At 40.3% G+C, this 6121-nt stretch overlaps 1 pseudogene; it reads right to left on the bottom strand.

Moving 5' to 3' along the window:
- Positions 1 to 1643: 1643 nt before the first annotated feature.
- On the bottom strand, positions 1644 to 4354 carry LOC131515442 (putative teratocarcinoma-derived growth factor 3; annotated as a pseudogene).
- Positions 4355 to 6121: the final 1767 nt, after the last annotated feature.

The raw sequence follows: 6121 nt of genomic DNA, 5'->3' as shown, positions 1-6121 counted from the left end.
GACACAAACAAATGTTTCTTCTCAGCCAGTCATAGCTTCTAATACCATCTGGAAACCTACACCAGTTAAGAAAGAAACAAATATGCCTTTTTTTGCTTTCCTTCTAAGACCTCAAAGCTTGTAAATTTGGGGTCTGTTGGGGAGGGAAAAGAAGAGAGTTCCAAAAATGGAGGCCCTCCAGAAACTCAAGCCCCCTGGCAACCAAGACTTCAGATTGCAGAAGCAATCAGAGAGCATGTTTACGCTGATCTCAGTGGCTCAGGAACAAAATAGAGGTTGCTGCTATCTCTGTTCACACTGAAGGAGCTTCCCTGTGACCCAGTTTAGAGTTTAGTCCAACTCCGTAAATTACTAAGATATTTTTATTGATACCATGAAAGTGCACCCTCATTTCTCTATTGTCACAAAAGCATGTTGTTGAAACACTTAAAATATCTTGGCACACTTTAAAAGTGCTTTTTACAAAAGAGACATGAAATTAATGGTGCATTTCAGTCAACACGTCCTCTGCAGTGCTTTCTTTCCCCTTCCTCAAAGCCACGGAATAAAACAAAGTGGGTCCAAACAAGACCTCTGAACATTTCTGTGATGGGAATAACATCTGGGTAGTCAGGAATGGGAATCAATGTTGCAATCTCCTCTCCTACCCTAATGTACACGTGAACAGCATTAAGCTGGTTTTATCATTAGATTTCACTTTTCAGTGAAGTTTTAATTACCAACCCTTATAATGTCATTTCTGGGAGGGGGTCTTGCAGTTTACCTCCTATTTTCTTGCTTCCCAAATCTTTCTCTTGCTGTGTTCCAGCCTACTCTGTTTCCTGCCCCCGTTCAGAAAGCTTCAGATCCAATTTGATTGCTCACCATTCCATCACCATCATTTTTTTTTTTTGAACAGTGTATTATCCTAACCACACAACAGTTTCCAGCCATCAGGCACATAATCTTAGCTGCACATTAGCCTGGAAATGGGCTTTTCCCCCCCTTGGTTATCTTATCCATAACATGTGCAACTATTACCTCATTCACCCTTGTGCTGGTTCCAGAGATTAACCCCAAAACTGTCATGATAAATGCACAATTTAAAAAATAGTCAGTTTCCTCAAACTTCTTGTCAGTCTTGTTTTATATTTCATCCCCTGTTATGACATGGCTACTAGAACTTGCCATCTTTTATACTGTCTGGTTTCCAAACATTAGAGCCAAGTATGATGTCATATGGTCTAGTAGCATAACACTTATCTAAAGGAAAAAGCACATCCAGAGCTTTTCCCAATGTTTTTATTTGTTATAATAACACACAGAGCCCAAGTTAGAAAACATATTTTTAAAGGAAACCAATGAGACAAGCTTTAACCTTTAACCATGAAAAAGATTCCTTAAAATTTCAAAGGAAAGACAAATTCTATCCCTTAGACACATTAGGCTTTGACTGGCAGAGGCTTTTTCATCCGCATTCAATATCAGCAAGATCACTCCGCTAGTCAGGCTGCAATTTTGTCATAAGCACTGTGCAGGCATTATGGAAAATGTTAAGAAGTGTTCATGTCCAAACCAATTTAATATTTATTCTTTTTTAAAAAGGAAAATAAAACAACAACCAAGGTTCTCCCATTTTCTAATTAGCACCAGTGGCGTCACATTTAAATGCCATAAAGGGAAGATGGTGTCATGGGAAACAGAAGGCGTGGACCTAGGAACAAGAGATGGGGCAAGTCTCTTATGTTTCTTCATTTATTAGAGATAATCTGTTCTATCTCTAAGTGCTTGAGGAAGAGCAAACAAATAATGCATGCAAACACACTTTAAAACTATAAAGTACTATACAAACATAAGGTGTCATCTCGGTCAATTTTCAGTCCCCACTCTTAATTTTTAAAACTATTGGAGCTGGCGCCCTGCATGCCATTTGCACTATGTACACCCTTCTCTCCGAGCATTGACCACACAGCAGTATGATCATATCTACGTGATTGTTCCCCCTACACGCTTGCAAGCTCCCTCAATTCATCTTTATAGCTCTGCTGCCAAGGGCAACCTTGGGTCATGTCTGTTGATTGATTTACTTGCTAAGTGAGTACCTATATAAGGCCCCCAATTTTTATTAATTCATTTCTCATTTTCTCTCTTTTCATTAAAGCCTGAAGCTCTTGTCTTTGCCTCATTTTTTTACTGTCTACACAGAATGTTCATTTTTGTTCCACCTCCCCAAACTGTCTCTAGTGTTACTTTTCTGTGGAGGAAGCACGGGGGGGATGTAAACCTAAGAACCTGGGGATGAAGAACAAACATCTTCTAGTAGCAAAATTCCAAAATAGGAATCCAAAGTTGCAGATTACAGATACCTAACTTAGAGAGAAGGGGGTGGCTCTGGGGTGCGGACTTCACCGTATCTGATTACGGGTGTTGATATGGCTGAAGAAAGGATATGTCAGTCAGAAGAAGACAGTTATCACCAATGGATACATGGAAAAGAGAACCAGAAAGATGGATATTGACAGAATGACTACAACATTGTTGGAGAGAGAGGAAAGATACCCTCCAGTGGAGGGGGCTGCATCACACTTGGGTGAGGCAGTGAGAAGCACAAGAGTGTGAGATCCAAAATCACCTCAGGCTAAATCCCAACTGTATCATTTACCAGCTGTGTGATCTTTAAAAGTTTTTTTTTCAAAATGTTTTCCAGTTTTACTGGGCATATTTACATGCATGATGTATTTAAACAATGGGTTTTACAATACATAGTTATATCACTTGGTTTACAACCAAATATACTGTGAGTGTTCTCTCTTTTACAACCGTTAAAATACTTGCAAGGTATGGAGAAAACATAATTTATTAAGCTCCCTTGTTGGGGAAATTTAGATAGAATTTTTTTTTCCAAAGACACTTCAATCTCTTTGCCACGCATTGAGAAGAAAGGGGTGTCCTTGTCTTCTATAGCTTTCTATAGATGATAGAAACTTGCCTTCCAACTTAGCTTTTTAATTTGCTTCTCAGACCCATCTAATCGTCAACCAGGTAATCCATTTTGGTTTGCCCAATTTCTTCCCCATTTGCTTCCTCTTTTCTAGTATCCCTGGTACACATGAGCACTTCCAATACTTCAGTGTCCTGTCCCTCACCTCTAATGTCTGCCCCCTGCCCTCTCATCTGCTCACTTTACAGAGGCTTCCTTTCCTTTCCTTTTAAAGATGAGTTCTTGATTGATTTTGATCAACTCTCTACCCAAAGCTTTAGCCTCAATTCCATGTTAGGAGCAGCCTTTAATGATCTGAAGATAGAGTTCAATTGTTTAAAGGAAAATAAGAAGAAAAAACCCTTGGTAGAGATACATGTATTAAGAAACATAGAACTTGGTCACAATGTAGATATGGCTGGTTTTTTTTAAAAAAGTTTTTTGGAGAGGGCAGGGCAGAGGAAAGTAGTTTGTACTTTAAGAAATGTTAGGGAAATGTTAGGGACCATGATGAAAATCTGTCCACTATTTCGAGGCAACTAACAAATGATTATCTCCCAGTTAGGGAATTGGAGTGACAGCCTTTACAGGTTATGAAATTGTATGACAAATATTGCATATGCAAGTGTCCTTTAACAGTAACTTTGAATTTAAAAAAAATTTTATGTTTATTTTTGAGAGAGAGACAGACAGAGCACAAGCAGGGGTGGGGCAGAGATAGAGGGAGACACAGAATCTGAAGCAGACTCCAGGCTCTGAGCTGTCAGCACAGAGCCTGACTCAGGGCTCAAACTTATAAAATGCAAGATCACAACCTGAGCTGAAGTCGGACGCTTAACCGACTGAGCCACCCAGGCGCCCCAACAGTAACTTTGTATAGCAAGGCAGATGCCAGCTAGCAAAAAAGTGGTGCCCAAAGATGCTTATTAATTCTGGAGTCCTGGAAACCAGGAAGTGCTCATCCATCACATGGGCCTCACACCCTGGTAGAAATGTCTGAGGAAAGCAGTGAAGTTGGCCGCACCAGCATTTACACATGGAACGTCTCTTGGAGAGCCAGGTGTCATGGGGGCACAGACTCACAGTTGTCTTTGTGTGAATCATGCTCACAGTTCCAGCCATAGAAGGAGGGGGGCAGGCAAAGAAAGACCCCAGCATGTAGGTTCCCCCATTCAGACAGCAGGTTCTATTTAGCTCTTTACTGTCCTGGATTCCTATGGACAGCACAAATTGGAAAGACCAATGATGAATTGAAGGCTCCTCCTGGGACCAATTGCAATCATCTCTTAAGGCTGGGGTCTTCCTGGAGGGACATGCAAGTTCACGGTGGCTCAATGCAGCAACTAATTCCACTTCAAATGCTTTGGAAATGGCCATGATGAAAATCACACTGCAAGAGAAATGCTCTTTCTGTGGTCCATGGCTCGCTTTCCTCAGAAGGTCTTAGAGGAAGCAGGAGCCAGGATGTCCAGAGACAGGGGCTTATCACCAAGTTTTATCCTAAGGAATGCTTTGAACTCAGCCAGGGACTCAGCCTTGCCTGGGACTCTCCTTCTCAACAACTACGACCTGTGTGATCTTATGTAAGTCACCTAACTGCTCTGATCTTTGTATTTTCATATGTAAAATATGAAAAACAGAGTGTTTATATGGGCACAGAGTGTAAGTGTGTTGGTTGTTTGCCCTTGGTGGGAAATGCACCTCACTGCCCCTACTCAGCCTCATGAGAGGATCGTACCACATATCGCCAGCTCAGGAAAAGATCCAAATTCAAAATTCGAAGTAGGTTTTCTACTATATATCATCAGTAGCTATTTATTTCTTTATTTATTTAAAGTGTATTTATTTTTAGAGAGATAGAGAGAGCAGGAGCAGGGGAGGGGCAGAAAGAGAATCCCATGCAGGCTCCGTACTGTCAGTGCAGAGCCCCATGCAGGGCTCCAACTTATGAAATTCTGAGATCATGACCTAAGCCAAAATCAAGAGTTGGACGCTCAACTGACTGAGTCACCCAGGCACCCTTCAGTAGCTATTTATAAATGATGTCTGAATCATTCAAAATATGTTGTATAGAAACATCAATGAATATGTTTCATTTCCAGCTAAGAAATAGCTGAAGGGTTCTATGCCAGTGATAGACTTACTTTATGTATTATTTGCAGAATTTTTATGTTATGTTTTTCACATGAAAAAGAAGTAGACATCCCCATATTGACACACAAAACCTTCTGCATACAAAAAGAATGATAACATTATCTGTGAGGAAACATTTATTTATTTATTTATTTATTTATTTATTTATATTTGAGAGACAGAGAGAGAGCAGGGGAAAGGGGCAGAGGGAGAAAGAAAGGGAATACCAAGCAGGCTTCGCACACAGCGTGGCACCCAATGCAGGGCTGGATCTCACAACCAGGTTCAGAATCTGACACAAAATCAAGAGTCGGACAGTCAACCTACTGTGCTACCTGGGCAGCCAGAGGAAACATTTTTTAAAAAGAAATTATTTATATGTGTTTCTTATTGTTATGTTGTTGCTTTCGTCACCTTGGAATCTGACTGACAGAAAGAAAGGAATGTTAGCGGGATTTTCATGTATCTGTCTCCCACTTTGTGGGCTCTACGCCTTGTGCAGACTCTGGTGAATGCTACGGCCCTTTCTCCCACAATTAACAGACACAAAATTTTGCTTTCAGTTTCATCAGCTTATGGACCTACACACCCAGGGTCAAGAACTCTGGGTCAATCTATAAGATTTCTGGTCATGGTGGGCTCATGATCTCAACTGCAAGGGAGCCAGAGTCACATGACTTAGCTTATTTGCATTTGCCAGATTTAACTTGTAGATAACTACATTAATCTCCACCTTGTAAAAGAGGGAAAACTAGGCACTCAATCCATGAGCTGATTCCTCCTAAGAAAGACAGTTGGGAGCACAAACCTTAATGGTGCTCACAAATTTGGAAAATTATGTAAACTAGCAAGAGCCATATCAACTGTGTGCACATTTGTATTCACAAAAGAATATAAAGAATACCGCTAATGTATGTTTTATTATATTTTGTCATTTTAATCCTCCAAATTGATAGAAAGCCCCGTAATATAAAAATAATACTCCTACATGGGCAATTATTGAAATTGTATGTCTATATGACTTGAACA

The sequence above is a fragment of the Neofelis nebulosa genome, chromosome 6, assembly GCF_028018385.1.
Source record: "Neofelis nebulosa isolate mNeoNeb1 chromosome 6, mNeoNeb1.pri, whole genome shotgun sequence".
Taxonomy (NCBI): Eukaryota; Metazoa; Chordata; class Mammalia; order Carnivora; family Felidae; genus Neofelis; species Neofelis nebulosa.
This window is presented reverse-complemented; position numbering and strand designations above follow the sequence as displayed.